The sequence below is a fragment of the Triticum dicoccoides genome, chromosome 3A (genome assembly GCF_002162155.2).
Source record: "Triticum dicoccoides isolate Atlit2015 ecotype Zavitan chromosome 3A, WEW_v2.0, whole genome shotgun sequence".
NCBI classification, from domain to species: Eukaryota; Viridiplantae; Streptophyta; class Magnoliopsida; order Poales; family Poaceae; genus Triticum; species Triticum dicoccoides.
Window position 1 is genome coordinate 503,975,728 of NC_041384.1, and position 19,051 is coordinate 503,994,778.

The window sequence follows — 19,051 nt, forward strand, 5'->3', positions numbered from 1 at the left end:
TTTTGTTTTCTTTGTTGCTTTATTTATTTTATTTTGTTTCTATTTACAAAAAAAAATACTTATTGTTGCTATTTTTTGTTTTCCAGATTTTTTGTTTTGTTTTCTACATTATTTATTTTCTTTTGTTTTTTGCTTTATTTTTTATTTCTTTTTGCTTTTAGGTCAGCAAAATTATAAACTTTGTGTTAGTACCATTAGTTTTAAAAAAATTATAAACTTTTTGTTAGTGCCATTAGTTTTCAAATTTGAATAGTTAAAATTTGAATTCTTTGAAATTTGTGTGAATCACAAGTTTGTGATTAACTTTACTAAAAATGAACATAGATGCACCTATAGAGAAAATTCGACCTAAATTCATAGTTTTCAAATGAACTCTGAAAAAGTTGGCATAGCATACTCGTGTGTTACAAAGTTGGCATGGTATCATCATAATAGTTGCGGGAGAAAGTCTTCACTTTTTCTTCGCTTGTGTCATTTGCTTATTGCGCCATAACCATGGATAATCTTCATCGTTTATCAGGATGCTTGGGTCAGCCTTGACATTAAAGGGAGGAATTTCATGAAACTTTTCATAATCTTCAGACATGTCTGTCTTGTCGTCCACTTCCAGGATGTCCCTTTTTCCTGAAAGAACTATGTGGTGCTTTGGCTCATCGTATGATGTATTCGCTTCCTTATCTTTTCTTTTTCTCGGTTTGGTAGACATGTCCTTCACATAGATAACCTGTGCCACATCATTGGCTAGGACGAACGGTTCGTCAGTGTACCCAAGATTTTTTAGATCCACTGTTGTCATTCCATACTGTGGGTCTAGCTGTACCCCGTCGCCTGACAGATTGACCCATTTGCACTTAAACAAAGGGACCTTAAAATCAGGTCCGTAGTCAAGTTACCATATGTCCACTATGTAACCATAATATGTGTCCTTTCCGCTCTCGGTTGCTGCATCAAAGCGGACACCGCTGTTTTGGTTGGTGCTTTTTTGATCTTGGGCGATCGTGTAAAATGTATTCCCATTTATCTCGTATCCTTTGTAAGTCAATACAGTCAAAGATGGTCCCCTGGACAACAAGTACAACTCATCACAAACAGTGTTGTCACCTCTGAGACGTGTTTCCAACCAACTGCTGAAAGTCCTGATGTGTTCACATGTAATCCAGTCGTCGCACTGCTCCGGGTGTTTGGAGCGCAGACTGTTCTTGTGTTCATCGACATACGGGGTCACCAAGGTAGAGTTCTGTAGAACTGTGTAGTGTGCTTGAGACCAAGAATATCCGTCCCTGCATATTATTGAGTCACTTCCAAGAGTGCCTTTTCCAGTCAGTCTCCCCTCATACCGCGATTTAGGGAGACCTATCTTCTTAAGGCCAGGAATGAAGTCAACACAAAACCCGATAACATCCTCTGTTTGATGGCCCATGGAGATGCTTCCTTCTGGCCTAGCGCGGTTACGGACATATTTCTTTAGGACTCCCATGAACCTCTCAAAGGGGAACATATTGTGTAGAAATACGGGCCCCAGGATAACAATCTCGTCGACTAGATGAATTAGGACGTGCGTCATGATATTGAAGAAGGATGGTGGGAACACCAGCTCGAAACTGACAAGACATTGCGCCACATCACTCCTTAGCCTTGGTACGATTTTTGGATCGATCACCTTCTGAGAGATTGCATTGAGGAATGCACATAGCTTCACAATGGCTAATCGGACGTTTTCCGGTAGAAGCCCCCTCAATGCAACCGGAAGCAGTTGCGTCATAATCACGTGGCAGTCATGAGACTTTAGGTTCTGAAACTTTTCCTCTGGCATATTTATTATTCCCTTTATATTCAACGAGAAGCCAGTCGTGACCTTCATACTGAGCAGGCATTCAAAGAAGATTTCTTTCTCTTTTTTCGTAAGAGCGTAGCTGGCAGGACCTTTATACTGCTTCAGAGGCATGCCGTCTTTTTCGTGCAAACATTGCAGGTCCTCCCGTGCCTCAGGTGTATCTTTTGTCTTCCCATACATGCCCAAGAAGCCTAGCAGGTTCACGCAAAGGTTCTTCGTCACGTGCATCACGTCGATTGAAGAGCGGACATCTAGATCTTTCCAGTAGGGTAGGTCCCAAAATATAGATTTCTTCTTCCACATGGGTGCGTGTCCGTCGGCGTCATTCGGAATAGTTAGTCTGCCGGGACCCTTTCCAAAGATTACGTGTAAATCATTGACCATAGCAAGTACGTGATCACCGGTACGCATGGCGGGCTTCTTCCGGTGATCTGCCTCGCCTTTGAAATGCTTGTCTTTCTTTCGACATTGATGGTTGGTCGGAAGAAATCGACGATGGCCCAGGTACACATTCTTCCTGCATTTGTCCAGGTATATACTTCCAGTGTCATCCAAACAGTGCGTGCATGCGTGGTATCCTTTGTTTGTCTGTCCTGAAAGGTTACTGAGAGCGGGCCAATCATTGATGGTCACGAACAGCAACGCCTTTAGGTTAAATTCCTCATGTCTGTGCTCATCCCACGTACGTACACCGTTTCCATTCCACGGCTGTAAAAGTTCTTCAACTAATGGTCTTAGGTACACATCAATGTCGTTGTCGGGTTGCTTAGGGCCTTGGATGAGAACTGGCTTCATAATGAACTTCCGCTTCATGCACATCCAAGGAGGAAGGTTATACATACATAGAGTCATGGGTCAGGTGCTGTGATTGCTGCTCTGCTCCCCGAAAGGATTAATGCCATCCACGCTTAAAGCAAACCATACATTCCTTGGGTCCTTTGCAAACTCATCCCAGTACTTTCTCTCGATTTTTCTCCACTGCAACCCGTCAGCGGGTGCTCTCAACTTCCCATCTTTCTTTCGGTTCTCACTGTGCCATCGCATCAACTTGGCATGCTCTTCGTTTCTGAACAGACGTTTCAACCGTGGTATTATAGGAGCATACCACATCACCTTCGCAGGAACCCTCTTCCTGGGGGGGCTCGCCGTCAACATCACCAGGGTCATCTCGTCTGATCTTATACCGCAATGCACCGCATACCGGGCATGCGTTCAGATCCTTGTATGCACCACGGTAGAGGATGCAGTCATTAGGGCATGCATGTATCTTCTCCACCTCCAATCCTAGAGGGCATACGACCTTCTTTGCTGCGTATGTACTGTCGGGCAATTCGTTGTCCTTTGGAAACTTCTTCTTCAATATTTTCAGTAGCTTCTCAAATCCTTTGTCAGCCAGAGCATTCTCTGCCTTCCACTGCAGCAATTCCAGTACGGTACCGAGCTTTGTGTTTCCATCTTCGCAATTGGGGTACAACCCTTTTTTTGTGATCCTCTAACATGCGATCGAACTTCAGCTTCTCCTTTTGACTTTTGCATTGCGTCCTTACATCGACAATGACCCGGCGGAGATCATCATCATCGGGCACATCGTCTGGTTCCTCTTGATCTTCAGCAGCTTCACCCGTTGCAGCATCATTGGGCACATCGTCTGGTTCCTCTTGATCTTCACCAGCTCCCCCCGTTGCAGCATCACCGTATTCAGGGGGCACATAGTTGTCATCATACTCTTCTTCTTTGCCGTCTTCCATCATAACCCCTATTTCTCTGTGCCTCATCCAAACATTATAGTGTGGCATGAAACCCTTGTAAAGCAGGTGGGAGTGAAGGATTTTCCGGTTAGAGTAAGACCTCGTATTCCCACATTCAGTGCATGGACAACACACAAAACCATTCTGCTTGTTTGCCTCAGCCGCATCGAGAAACTCATGCACGTCCTTACTCGTAGGTGTGTCTGTCACCGTACATCCATTGCCGGTTCATCTGCGTGCATTATATATAATTAAGTGTCCAAATTAATAGAAGTTCATCATCACATTAAAACCAAAGTGCATACATAGTTCTCATCTAACAACATATAGCTCTCCAAAACATCTAATTAATTAAACCATACATTGAAACTATGTAAAACATTTCAATGTGAAAACAAATGCGATCATAATCGCAACCAAGGTAATAATTGATCCAACGGCATAATGATACCAAGCCTCAGTATGAATGGCATATTTTCTAATCTTTCTAATCTTCAAGCGCATTGCATCCATCTTGATCTTGTGATCATCGACGACATCCATAACATGCAACTCCAATATCATCTTCTCCTCCTCAATTTTTTTTTTATTTTTTCCTTCAACAAATTGTTTTCTTCTTCAACTAAATTTAACCTCTCGACAATAGGGTCGGTTGGCATTTCCGATTCACATACATCCTACATAAATAAAATCTATGTCATGTTGGTCGGCATAATTTTCATAAACAATAAATGAACCAATAGTTATAAAGATAATATATATATACCACATCCGAATCATAGACAGGACGAGGGCCGACGGGGGCAGATACCAAAACCATCGCACTATATAAGATGCAATAATAAAAGTAAGAAAATAATACAAGTATCTATGTAAACATACAAGTAAGAATATTTTTCCTTTCAGAAAGAAGATAAGAACAAGAGGCTCACCACGGTGGTGCCGGCAATGAGCTCGGCACGGGTGATCGACGACGGTGAAGACGGGGACAGGGCGTGACGGACCGCTAAACCTAGACAAATATTGTGGAAAATGGAGTTTGGAGGTCGAGCTTGGAGAGGAGAAAGCTTAAGTAGTGTGGCTCGGGCATTCCATCGAACACCTTGTGTGCATAGGAGGTGAGCTAGAGCACCACCAAGCCCTCTCCCCCTCGGCCAGAAAAAAACAGAGCAGTGTGCCCTGCTCTTACGCGAGGGGGTATATATAGGCACCTCATTGGTCCCAGTTGGTGGCATGAACCGGGACTAAAGGGGAGCCTTTGGTCCCGGTTCAAGCCACCAACCGGGACCAATGGTGGTGGGCCAAGAGTGAGGCCCATTGGTCCCGGTTCGTCCCACCAACCGGGACCAAAAGGTCCAGATAAACCGGGACCAATGGTCCACGTGGTCCGGCCGGCCCCCTGGGCTCACGAACAGGGTCCAATGCCCCCATTGGTCCTGGTTCTGGACTGAACCGGGACTAATGGGCTGACCCGGCCTGGACCAAAGCCCTGTTTTGTACTAGTGCCTCCACCGCATCCTCGAGCCGCAATACAGCTAGGCAGGCACACAAGGTTCATACACCATCGCCTTGCCAGGAAACCTAGAGGCGACCAGGAGAGAAAAATTAGGAAATGGTGGAGCTTAAGATTCACATGGTGCCAGTAATCTTTTGCCACAAAAAACTGTATAGAAGTAGAGGGGGTTGGATAATATATGACACAAGGCACACATGAAAGAAATACCAGTTTTGGCACAAGTTTCGGGTAAGGAAGATACTTAGACATTAAATAAAAAAACAATTGATTAGAGTTATTTCTCAGTTTAGATAAAAAAGAAAGAACCAATGATTGTTTACATATAGTAGAATTATGTCTCAGTTCAGATAAAAAAGAAATAGACACCGATTGTTTCCATATATATAGCAGAAGTATGGCTGATACAAAAATTTAGTGCTATTTATTTATCTATGCAAACCTACAGCGGACCCATAATCCAAACATATGTAAAGCTTCCTGTAAATGTTAAGGTTTGACATTTTTCTAAATAATTGTGTCCACTACATAGCATATGTCCAGACAACACTAAATGGATAGTGCAATCAGTCACACCAAATGCTCAGCAGCATTTTTGCTCCAAATGTAAACCAACATGATGGGGCGTCACAAGTAGATAGGAAGCGCAGCCTGCCAGGTGCCAGCCAACCCGGTAGTAGAATATATATTTCAGACATAAGAGATGGCACATGTATATAAACAACTAAACCATCATCTGAATTTTTGGAAGGAAGATGTAGGAGGTTGCTTGTAATAGTAATGGTTCAGTTATTATAGAGGATTCAGATGGTGTGTCCTTCCAAATGTTGATGCCACAGAAATGGTAACACAATTTATCAAAATCAAGTCTTGTGCTTGTGAAGAGAAGGATATATACTATTCGTCTATGACATATGTTGATAGTACTGTATCATATATCTTTGTCTAAACATCTCGCTTGCTAGGGTGTTGTGACAAAGGACCTGTTGGTGGTGATCACGTGCTCGCCCCGTCTCGCCGACGCGGTAGGCCATGGCGAGCAAGCCTTGCCAGACTCGCTCAGGTGTTGTGATGTGAGGTCCTGCCAACTTGTCTATAGTACATGTGCATAGCAAGTGTAGTCACACACGCTTGTAAGCAAATTCATAGAGGACACGCTTGTAAGCAAATTCATAGAGGAGGAGTTGAGCAATATGCAATAAAATTATATACGGTGATGCCTACATTCTGTCGTTGCTTTGGAGCTGGTGGTGAAATAAGTTGGGTTTTCAGGTAGCATGGATAGTAGCAAGTAGGAACACCTAAGAGGCTACCATGATCAAGGCTAGGTCGAGCCATGCTTATGTGACACCACCGTTCTTCCTTTTGTGCAAGATCAACATCATATTTTAGTGTTTTTGTTCTCATCCAAAATGAGTTGCTTCCTGAGCCGAGAGGATGAACAGATTAACATATTTAATCGAATAGATCTTCAGCGGATGAACAGGTAAACCCACAAAAGAGAGAGGGGGTGGGGAAGTGGACAGGGTGCTCACCGATCCAGAACCCAACCGGTCGCCGCGCACGATGCAGTGGACGGGATGGTTGTGGCACAACTTCTCCTTCCCTTCTCCTGTTCCTCCCATCTCCTTCCAAACATCCCTCTCTCCATCTCGTGTTGGGTACAGGAGGATCTGACAGGGAGAGTCGATCTAAGAAAGGGAACTATGAGAGAGAGAGAGAGAGAGAGATGCGAACCTAGACGGAGACGAGACGTTGATGCCGTCCTTCCTCCTCCCCTGGCTGTCCTCCTCCTTCCCGCCGTGCTCCTCCTCCTCGCTGTCAACGGTGGCCGCGCCGGGGTGGTCGGCTGGGTCGAGGAGACGGCGGGGCGGCGGCGGCCTGGTAGGCGAAGGAGATGGCGGCGCGGCGCGGGGCGGGGCGGGGCGGCTGCGATGCGGGCGGGGCAGCGAGGACCGAGGGAGGGAGAAGGAGAGGCGAGGGCGGGGCGATGCGGGCGGGCGGCGAGGACGAGGGAGGGGGCGTGAGTGCGGGCCGGGGAGCGGCTAGGTCATCTCCACGCGGGCCATCGCCTTTTATACACCCCTAGGCAAAATTACGAAAATGCTCTCAGCGGCCACCCAATTTTACGGGCGGTGGCACGAAACGGAGGTAACTATTCATTGCAGTAGTAACTTTTTTTAATCCGACGGACGAGGTCTTCCACGCGGTTCATCCGACGGCCCAAGATCCATCAAGCAACCCGATCCGACGGCCGAAAGTTGCTAAACTCTGAGAGAGCCTGGGAGTGACTGCATCCCTTATTTCACGATGCAGCCGCATGGGGCACTGGCAAAAGTGAGCAGACACAGGTAATTTTAGTACCACCTCGCCTAGCTGATGAGAAGTGGAGCTTTAGCAGCACTATAAAGGTGGCACATGGCAGGACGCGGCTAATCTGCACCCGAGCTCATATGCTCCCGCCTGAACAGTAAAATCGAAAAAAATCAAAAAAAATTCAAAAAATTCCAATTTTTTTTGAGTGAGACATTGACAAAAGTTCTAAGTGCCTGCAAAAATTCGTCATGAAATCATATTCCTAGAAGGCGTGGCAAAAAAAACAAAAAAAATACTCTGAAAAAGCTACTTTCAAAAGCATTTTGAAGCACTGAATTTGTTTTTTTTGCCACGCCTTCTAGGAATGTGATTTCATGACGAATTTTTGCAGGCACTTAGAACTTTTGTCAATGTTTGTCTCAAAAAAATTGGAATTTTTTGAATTTTTTCGAATTTTTTCGATTTTACTGTTTATGCGGGAGCATATGAGCTCGGGTGCAGAATGGACTTTTCGCACATGGCAGCCCATTATGCATCAGCTCGCAGGCATAAATATCGTATTGTACACGAGCTCGGTTCGCCACTATAAAAATAGCACCATAAGAGAAAATTAAAACTAACTAGCAAAAGGGCCGTGCATTGCAACGGGAGAAAGAAAACACTATACACCCTTGAAAATATTCAATGGGCTACATTGCAACATAAAAGATAATTAATATGTTCTTACAAAGCTATAAAACAATTTATTTACGCCACTCAAATAGCATGATTCAACATTAAATGATGCTCCGATAAACAAAATAATACCCCATTTGTGACTAATCGTTACATAGCATGCAAGGACATATGCCATATGATCGAAGCCAAATGAAAACTAACTATATGGGTCTAGTCCAGGAGGGATCAACAGACAACTCCACATTGCATTTCGCGGAATTATGCCCCTGCCCATGGCACCTACAGCACCAATTCTTCATGCGAATCTCCATATATATAAGAGTGAAATATAAGAGTGAAAGAAGGGAAAGCAACACCATATACGTACTTGTCAAGAAATTCCATGGTTCAAAAGCAAAATGAGGACAAATACATCTCTATCCACGATGAAAAGTAATAAAATATAATCATTACAATTTGGGTATGCAAACAAACCAACGTGATTTGGAAATTTCATCCCATGAACAACTATTACAAACAAAAACTTGAATTAAGACCAAACGGGAAATAAGCAAATAAATGACATGAAACAGCAAATCTGCACGTAGGTCTCTTGCGCATGGCCCACCGTCCTTGGAGGAGGAGCTGCTGGTGGACGCCGCCTGCGTCGGATTGCCGTCGAGCTCGGGCCGCCGGCGTGGAAGTGCACCTTCAACTTGGCCGCCATCCTAATCTTCCTCTCATAAAACTGGACATTTGGAAATAACCTGAAGAAGGATTCATGTGATACTGTATGTTCAGCAAATGTATATTAAATTGGAGCATAACCAAACTCCCAAATAAACTTGTCGCAAATCCAACTTCTTTGCATACCTAGAGATAAACAATGAAAAGTAAGAATTAAGATTATCAAAAACAGATAAATAACAATGGAACATAAAGGAAAGATATGGCCATTACAATTTTTCTCAAGAAAAAAAATAGCATTTTAGTATCAGAAGTTTATCTTTTAGTAAATGCACCAATGAGTAAGTGAAATCAGACAGTATAAAGAGGGTGAGGCAATACCTTACTTTGCTCTAACCGTTGCATGAGTTGACAGTCATCTCCTACCAAAACACCATGTTTTAACAAATGCAGACTTAGTGGGATCAACAATTCACACTCCCGCATTGAGGTAGTACATAAAAGAAGTGTTGCATTACGCATGCAGTAGTTCTGGACCCAGTTTTTGTTTACCCTAATGGGTAAATCAAGTGAGCTTAGCATAACTTTAAGCAATTTGAGGCATATAGACCTTGCTCCATCCAGCTCCTTCTCATAGAGGATGTAGGTTGTGCACAAACAGAGTTTTCAGTTGACAGACAACCAAGGCCCCTTTTCAAGCCCTCATCAGTCAAGTCTACCTCACACAGAAGGCCGCCAAAACTATCCAACATATGAAGCAATGTACATATTTATCAATTATGACACCATCACTAGAATTGCACCTTCCAAGATGGTGAACCCACAAATCCATGATGCATCTATTCAGAGGTATTGTGGTCGGATCAAATTGCTTCTTTATGAAGTCTAACTTTCAAAGGAGCAACATACATGATAATGATCTGAACTGCAGTCAACGATGTAATCCAACTGATAAATGTGCAATGTAGAAAAAAGATTACATGATGTTAGCATGTGAAATCAGCTCAGCTAATGAACTGACATTGAGAGAGCCCACGTTATGTCGTGCTTTGAAGGCTGCTACAGTAGGGCAAGCGTGATGGCTCTGATTTCTTGCTTGTCTAGCAGAAAAGTCTTGCATGCCACAAAGCCATGCATGGGATTCACGTAGAAGCCCCTAAAAACAGTACTGAAAATTGGTACCTCTGCTCGAGCACGGGCGCACGGTTCTCCGGCGAAGTTGGCGAGATTGGAAGCTTCAGACGCAGTAATTTCAAGAAGGGAAACTTGCAGTTTAGTCGGGATTTCAGTCGAGGGGCTCGGGAATCTTTTATGTCAAAGGAGGGCAGTTCGGGCGTAATCAGCATCGGTCATGTCATGCCTTTCGAGCAATTCTCCTGCACTGACACAGCAGGGATCCAATCTGAATCCTGGTAATCTCAATCCCTTTAGGAAAAAGCCTTCTGCTGCATCAAAACAACCATTTCAATATTTAAAATTTTCAAGAACATTAGGTTCCTCAACCCCTACGTCTCCAAATATACATCATTTTTGTTCCTTGAAATTCAGAATAATATGACCGCGCAGACCGAACAGTGCTGCTTTATACACCAGATTTTTGACGAGTGCAAGTAAATTGAAAAAGAAATAACAGAATCCCATTGTTATTAAGGTTCAGTACGCACTTGTACAATGATAAATTATACTCCTAAACTTATGTCCCACCAGGAAGTTTCCGAAGTTACTAAGATGGTATATGCTAAGATCTTGGAGAAGTACAATCAAATAGTATGCAGATAATCAATTTGTAGATTTCCATGCAGAAGTACTCCCTCTGTTCCTAAATATAGGCCTTTCTAGAGATTCCAACAAGTAACTACATACGGAGCAAAATGAATGAATCTATGCTCTAAAATGTCTATATACATCCGTACGTGGTAGTCCATTCGAAATCTCTAAAAAGACTTATATTTAGAAATGGAGGGAGTACAATACATCATCTACCCAGGCCTGGGAAGCAACACAAAATTATGGCATGATATTATTCACTTGTTTTTGTTGCCAATGAACACTCAATTGTTCACTTGCCAATACAAGACTGCAACCACTACGTAGCCCTGTACATCGACCAAATACATTAATTAGTTTCCCGTGGGCAACATATCTTAAACAGTACTCGATGTTTCCACAAAAGGCTTGCTAAGGGTTGTCGTGTGATTGTCAAAATGCACTTCCATACTGCAGGTGAGGAATTGCAAAATCTAGCATCCAGGGCAAGCCACGATGAAAAAGGAGGAGGAGAGGCGGCAAGGGATCCAATGGATCTGTGGAGAACATGTGCCTCTGGATGGGTGCGCCGGGCAGGGCGGCAGGCCTTGAGATCCTTTGCGATGGATTTGCTGCGTGGCCGGGATCCCCGGCAACGGCCGAGAGCAGTTTGGACGGTGGTGGTGGCAGCGGCGGGGACGGCGGTGGTGGCGACGGCAAAGGGCGGCGGCGCGGACGGCGGTGGTGGCCGAGGCAAATGGCGGCGGCGCGGACCCGAACTACTCCTCCCGCGCGCGTCTGCTCCCGGCTGCCGCGGCCGCTTTGGATACCGACGAGCGAGCGAGGGCTTGGGTGGGGTTCTGCGGGCGACGGCGAGAGCAGGGGAGGAGGCAGAGGGTTGGTTTGGTTGTTTACCCCGTCCTCGCGTACACCTGATTCGGACGAGCCAAGTCACGTAGCAACCCATATAAGAAATCTTCCAATAAAAAAGCCCACTTGCCTATCTCGTTAGACTAAGCCCAACCGAGCGTCGTACGGGCGAAACGTTTTGTAGTAGTGACGGCGAACGAAACGGTTTTAGTACCACCTCGCGTATCTTTCTCTCTCTCTCTATATATATATATATATATATATATTATTATATACTAATAAAGCAAATAGTGCTTCTGGTCGTACGTCACTAAAATTACCCTTGGAGTTGTAAATAATTACCCACCATGCCACCGGTAAGTGGGAAAAAACGGTTCACTTAAATCGCGGATGGCTTATGTTTATTTAAGGTAAGCCCATATTATTCATAACGCGAGGTAGAGTGGCGTGGTGGTATTAGCCTCATGTCTCCATACCTGAGACCCGGGTTCGATTCCTGGTTCTCTCCTTTTCACTTCTTTCTCCTTCTCCTTTTTGTTTTTTCGAGAAATCTTCTCCTTCTCCATTCTCTCCTATTTAGCAGATGGGCCACATGATGTTTCAGTTTTGGCCCAGCCACTTTATTTTTATTTTTTCTATTTTAGGGCACATTCAATTTTTTTTAACTCATAACTTTCAAACCCAAAATCTAACATGTCATATATGGAAATCTCTCAAAAAATCTTCTCCTTCTCCATTCTCTCCTATTTAGCAGATGGGCCACATGATGTTTCAGTTTTGGCCCAGCCACTTTATTTTTATTTTTTCTATTTTCGGGCACATTCAATTTTTTTTAACTCATAACTTTCAAACCCAAAATCTAACATGTCATATATGGAAATCTCTCAAAAAATCATGCAGATTTTAAATATGCTATTATATTAATCATTTCTAAAAAATTTTTTACGATACAACCTTAATTAATATCTTCTTTACATGTGGTATTTTGGAAATGTCGGTTTACCATTGATATTTATGTTGTTAAATAAATTTGAAACATCTTGAGTATTCAAAAATCATCCAATCTTATGCTTTTTGCGAAACACCACTTATCATGTTGTCGCTGGAGTTGAGACGCAACCCAGACCACCCACCAATGCACACACAGTAACCGGCCCTCCATCGCACGGCCCACCAGGGCACAACATCTCCGAAGGACGTCCTCGTCGCCGACGGCTCTGCGTGGGTTGTGACCGGTAATGTACCATGGCGGAGGCAAGAGGAGGAGAGGCGATCTAGGTTTTCTTGTGGAGGTGGCTGAAGAGCAGACTCATACCTCAAACTAAAGCATTGCTTCGTGATAATTCAACTACGGCAACACGAAGGCATATTCACCTTATAGCGAATGAGGGCAACCTTATTTTCGACATTTGTCTTGGATATAAGAAGTGGCACACAGTGGCACTCGAGAGGAGCAGGTTTTAAAAAAAGATTGCCCGGTGCAACGCACGGGCATTTGTACTAGTATATTTTAAACTAGTAGAATGTCCGTGCATTGCTACGGGCTATAATGTGTATGTTTGAGATTCCCTCTTTAAACATCAAACGGAGGCCTAATTGGCTCCCCGAAATCTAACGTTTGGACAGCTTGGGCTCCCCCAAATCCAGCCAATATCTCTATTTCTAATGGACGAGTTGGTTGAATAGTCCCACCACTTTCATCTGGGTTTTTTTCGACCGGTTTATTTTCGTCTCACATCCCACCACCATATCTACTCACGTTAATTTTTTTTACCCTCACAATAAAAAGTTTCCTAACCTTTCCAAAGTTTCCTAACTAGACACGTTATAAATGGGCAGGAACTGATAGCACGTTACCAATCAATAAAATTTAATTTCATGACAATCAATTCCAAATCCTAATTTTCCTAATACGTCGATCTTTCTCAAATCCTAATAAGCCCTCTTCCTCTTTCCTTTTTTACCGCTCCACCTAAAAAAAACTCATCAATCACGCAACCCCTCCCTGCCTCTCCCCAACTCCCCAAGCGACATCCTCTCTCCCCTCCCTGCCGTCCCCCAAGACGCCCTCGTCGGCGCACTCTTCATCGGAGCGCCGTCCGCTGGAAGCCGGAGTTGGGAAGGAGAGCAGCCACCAACGAGGGAGACCACAAGGGGAGGTGTTGGTTCTTCCTCTGATTGATGCATCCGCTCGTGGGGGCATTGCTGGTGGGGGGCGATGAGCGATGTTGGTGGCCGTGCTGGGGCCCGGCGGCGTGGGCGGGCGCGCTGGAACTGGTTGTGTCGATGGCGTCGTTACCGCCGGAGACCACGTTCGTGTGGGCGCTGGCCAGCGCCGGGTGCGTGTCCGGGTAGGTGCGCGTGCCTCTCGACGGTCTGCTCGACCCGGCCAGGTCGGCGGCTGTACGGCTTCTATGTGTTGCGCACTGCAAAGGGCTCCCGTCGCTCGACGAGGTCATCCAGCGGTAAGGGGAAAAAACCCGTTCGATCCCTAACACTATCCCACCACAACAATCCATTGCTAAATTTTCTATGACTGTTTGGTTAAATTTGCAGGTCGGACAAGCTCGTTGGCCACATTGGGTAGTTGTCGCCCTCTGCTGAGATTGTTCACACCATGGATGAGATCTCCAACACTGTAAGTTACTCTTTTTTGGTTACGTTTTATTTAATCTGTGTAGTTTGATGTGGGTTGGCTGATGATTGGCTAGGTTTGCTCGGTCATTGATTCGGCGGAGCTGTGCAGGGACAACTCCCACCTCCCAGGTTTTTTTTCGTCCCACCTCCCATGATTTTTTTGGTACCTCGTCCCACCTCACACTGAGCCGCCACGAACCGCAAAAACCGCCTACCTTAGCCAAATCAACAAATCTCTCTCATTAATGCAATTTTCTTTAGGAAACAAATAATAGATTCTTCCTACCTTAGCCAAATCAACGGATCTCTCCCATTAATGCAATTTGCTTTAGCAAACAAATAATAAATTCTTTCCTACCTTAGTCAAATCAACGAATCTCTCCCATTAATGCAATTTGCTTTAGCAAATAAATAATAGATTCTTTCCTAGCTTAGCCAAATCAACGGATCTCTTCATTAATGCAATTTGCTTTAGGAAATAAATAATAGATTTTCAGGAAACAAATAATCTCTAATCTCTAATCTCTACCTCTAATCTCTATCTCTAATATCTAATCTCTAATCTCTAATCTCTAACTAGTAGAATGCCCGTGCGTTGCCACGGGCTTTTGAAATATTTGCTAGAGCCAACTAAACATAATACATGTTAAGTTTTACATGTAAACATAAGTTAAGTCCACTTCACTTGCAAGGTAGATTGATTACAAAAAGGTATTTTGACGATATAAGTAAAAATGTGTTACAAATTAAGATCTATTTGATGCGTTTAAGAAATTCTCGCACATTTGCGGGATATTGTCTTTAGCTTCACTCGCATGATATTTGAACAAGTTACTAAAAATGTCTTCCTCAACTCATACCCATCCCACACAAGGATGAAATCACCATGAGCATGAATATCTTGCATTAATAAAGGTCATAAATGTGTAACCGAGAATACTGACTGTGCAAACCGGACGAACCAATTCTTTAACGTCCCACCGGAGCATAAAGAAAAAAAAACTAAATAGCTAGGCACATTCTTGCAATTTCATAAATTCATATTATCTTGAATATAGTGATAACAAAATAAATGCTTGTATTTTGCATGGATAATGAGGTGAGACTAACCACATCTTGTTGTATATAAGTATTAACATATTGTACGATGTGACAATATTTTGATGGGTCTATGTCATTTTCTCGGTCTTCTTTTATCTGGCCAGATACGAACGTGCTAATAATATGTATCTTTTGACCCTCTTTGTCTCGTATATGGTCGTGAGCAAGCATACAATATATGTAAACATTTATCACCTATAATTCAACATTTAGAATATATTTATGTTAGATATTATACTTCAAATGGTTTATGTTAGTAAGTACAAAATGTCTGTGATTAGTCTTACACCGCCATGCAAGAACATATCATCTTTTATAAGGCATTTCAAATGGTCATTTGATAACAAGGCATCTTCAATATTCACGAACTTGTTTTTTTGGGGCAGACATGACTGATTCGATGACTGTAATATCTGTAGGGTACAAACATAGTCTATCATCATGATACACAAATGAGAGAAATTAGTGAATGATGAAAGGAAAGAAAGATAATCATAGTGAAAGTAAAAACCTTGTGTATCATTTTTGGATTGTTGTGGGATATCATTGCTTGCACATCGTTTTGTTATATACAACTTGGTGAGTTTTTTCCCCTTTCAACGACGTCGCCCCAGGAACCTTGTAAATGAGTTGTGTTTGAACGTCGACAAGATCCATCCCCATCTCTCTGATACTCTGCAAAATTAAACATGTATAGAAATATACCATTTGAGTATTACATCATGTGCAACATACATACAAAGAAGAACAACTATGTCAGTCGGCAGTTTTAAAGCAACATCCAACTCCACCAGTTTTTTATATGACCTACAAAGGTACTGTAATAGAAACAAATATTAGAATTTTTTTATGATGATGGTATGGAAAATATATATTCACTGGTCATTTGTTAGAAATGAGCAGTGCCCAATTTAAACTGAGTGAGATGCAGAGTGCTTTGTAGTGAAGTCAGGGGCATCCCAGTTTTAATAAATTGTAGGCTCTCCTCTAAATAACATGTTGATCATTATTATCCGAAATCTCTACTATTTAGGATATGGTATACTGCAATCACAGAAAAAATGTTGCAATTCTCTAGGAGCAAACAACCAATTTTCGCTTTATATATAAATAAGCAGTCATCCAAAATTTCTTGGATCATTTTAATTTATTTATACATGATAAGGAAAATTGTCCGACGAAAGATAAAAACATGCAAGCAATCCAACATAAACCGAGTATATTCTGTTTCTTCTCTCAAAATTGTGTTTTTTGTGTGATATTCTGAATATATCTAGTAATTATAAAAATCTTTATTTCTATAATCCATGTTCAATTAATTTGTTTTTTGAGAATAATATTTTTTGTTCGTACAACAAATTTTGGGATCCAAGGCCCAAAGCAGCATAGCCCACTCTCTCCTTCCCCTCACTATCCTATCCCGCACGACCCAACCAGCCCCACTATATCTTTCTAGGAAAAAAAGAAAAGAAAAAACAGCCCTAATCTCTCTATCGTTCCCCTCACCTTCTCCTTCCCCTCGCTCTATCGTTCCCCTCACTCTCTCCACTCCCGCACACGCAAATCCCTAATCTCGGCCGAGTCACCCACTCCACTCCCTCCGCTGTCGCCCCCACAGCCGCCACAACCAGCGAACTCGTCTCCCACCGCTGCCCCCTCTCGTCCCCTCCCCTCTACTCATCCGACGGCGCTGACCGCGCAGATCGAGCGACCAGGTGGCGGCCACATGCGCACACAACCGGCGACCAACATCACGCAAAGGTCACCACCGCCGTCGCCGAAGGGCGGTCTTCTTCCACCTCGACGGACGAGCTTGCGCGCCAGGAGAGGAGCGGGGATCCTGCACTTCTTCCTCGCTCAGCGCCCCTGTCGCCATGCCATGGATGGACCTCCCTCTGCTCTCACCAATGCCATGTACCGAGCTTGCTCTCCTCCTCGAGGTAATCTATTCACCCATCGCCATCGTTAGGACCTAGGATGCATGGTCACTGTAGATCGGGGTACCCACTGCTGCACACTTGGTCTCCGCTCTCCGTCCCCTGAATTCATGTCGCCCGCAGCCAAATGCTCCCGCCCAACAACCAGTTTCCTGCCCCAGCGACCTGTCCTCCATGTATTGTGGTCTAACATTTGCCTCGGTAATCTTTAATGTAAGAGAATATGATGGCAGGTGGATAGAGCTAATGGCCTAATGCAGATCTGAAGAATACCAACGTGAGAATAAAACAAACAATTCTTCAGTTAAAGTTTACTCTTTTCATGGTGCTCCACGTTGACTAATGGTTTGATTTCCTAGTGAGCTCGTACATACATGTTTTCTCTCTTTGAATTGTTGTTAGATGAGATACAGTCGCAACTACTACATCGACACGGTCATATCTTTGGTACTGTATACTATTGCTGCCTACATTTACAATTAAGTTTGCTTGCCAACCCCCGTGAAAAAAGTTCGTCTGCCAAGGAACCACTCAAGTGGATATATATTCTCCTTAACTCTTCAACTATTATTTTATCAGACCAGCTGCTGAACAAAAAACATAATATTGTTACCTCATATTTATTTACTTGCCTGCTTGATTGTTAGTCTGTTCCTCTGCGTGTGAGGAACGTAACAATGTCCTGCATGTTCAAATCAGTTATCTTGTCATTCCCCAATTTTCTTACTGTTCTTTTGGCCTCGGACAAGGTCAATCGGATGTGTGTGTTGACACAGATCTTTGATGTGGAAGTTAATATATCAGTCCTATCCGACCTCTCTATACTGTTTTGTTATATATACGTTGGGGATAGATGAAATAGTAGAAGTTAACTATGCTGGTTATTGTCATGCGTGGTCCATTACTCTGACCTTTTTGATTATCTAAAGAAAAGGGGTTTATTTACTTTGCTGATTTCATTCGAGCTCTGAATATATTTCATTCCGACATTTCATTTTGTCGATAATAACATTTTTCTTCTTTCCGGACATTTCTATGGGCAGATATTATCCTCCAAGCTATATGATATGGACAACACATGATTTATGGAACGAAAAGAGGTGATTTGTCAAACTTTGTCTCTTTTACAATTTGCTACCTCTTATAAATTTTATGATTTATAATCTGAGTTAACAAAACCATTAAGATATCTTATTTTGTGTAATTAGATCATGTCATCCAGATAATTAGATTTCACCGCATGATGTTCTTTACCCCAGCCGAGCATAGTGTGCTGCCGCACCGTCGATTTCCACGAAGTGGCCAGCCCGAGCCGATTCCCCAATGTGTCAATGACTACGTCCGCTGCGTGATCCTGTGGGACATGACCAATCCATTGCCTTATCAACACATCGAGGTAACAAATCCCCTCCTAATACAGGTGCTTTGGTCGGCTGCTGGCTCTACCACATAGCCTTCCGTCCACAATGAGCAGGAGTTAATATTAGAATATGACCATCTCTTTCTTAATGATGTGTGCCTTGTATTTCCATTTTGCTTTCTAAAAATATCGATTCAGGGAACAAAAGGAAAGCATGATAATTATTTTTTTGACTTTACATTACATATCTCCAAGGTCCTATTTTTTGCTTGGTACGGGTAGTCATTATGCTTGGGCTCATGACCATGGTTAATCTATAGCATGGTTTAGGGTGACCTATTTAACATAATAGTGCTATATGTTTGCATTTTTTGAACTGTCAGTAGGAACCTATATACCGCAAAATATTTGTATGTCCCCTATGGAAGGTTTTAGACAGTCTCTTGATTTTGTCCCATCCGACTATCATGCAGTCTGACTTCAGATGACTATGTTTTTCAGGGTGAATTGAGTTCAGAGCTTTGAGCAAACGATTGCGATTTTGTAGCTGCAGTGATGCTATTCTTTATCATTTGGTATGTCATTACTTCCTACCTACTTGAATTTCTCTATTCCCAATTCACGTGATTTTTACTTTTTGACATT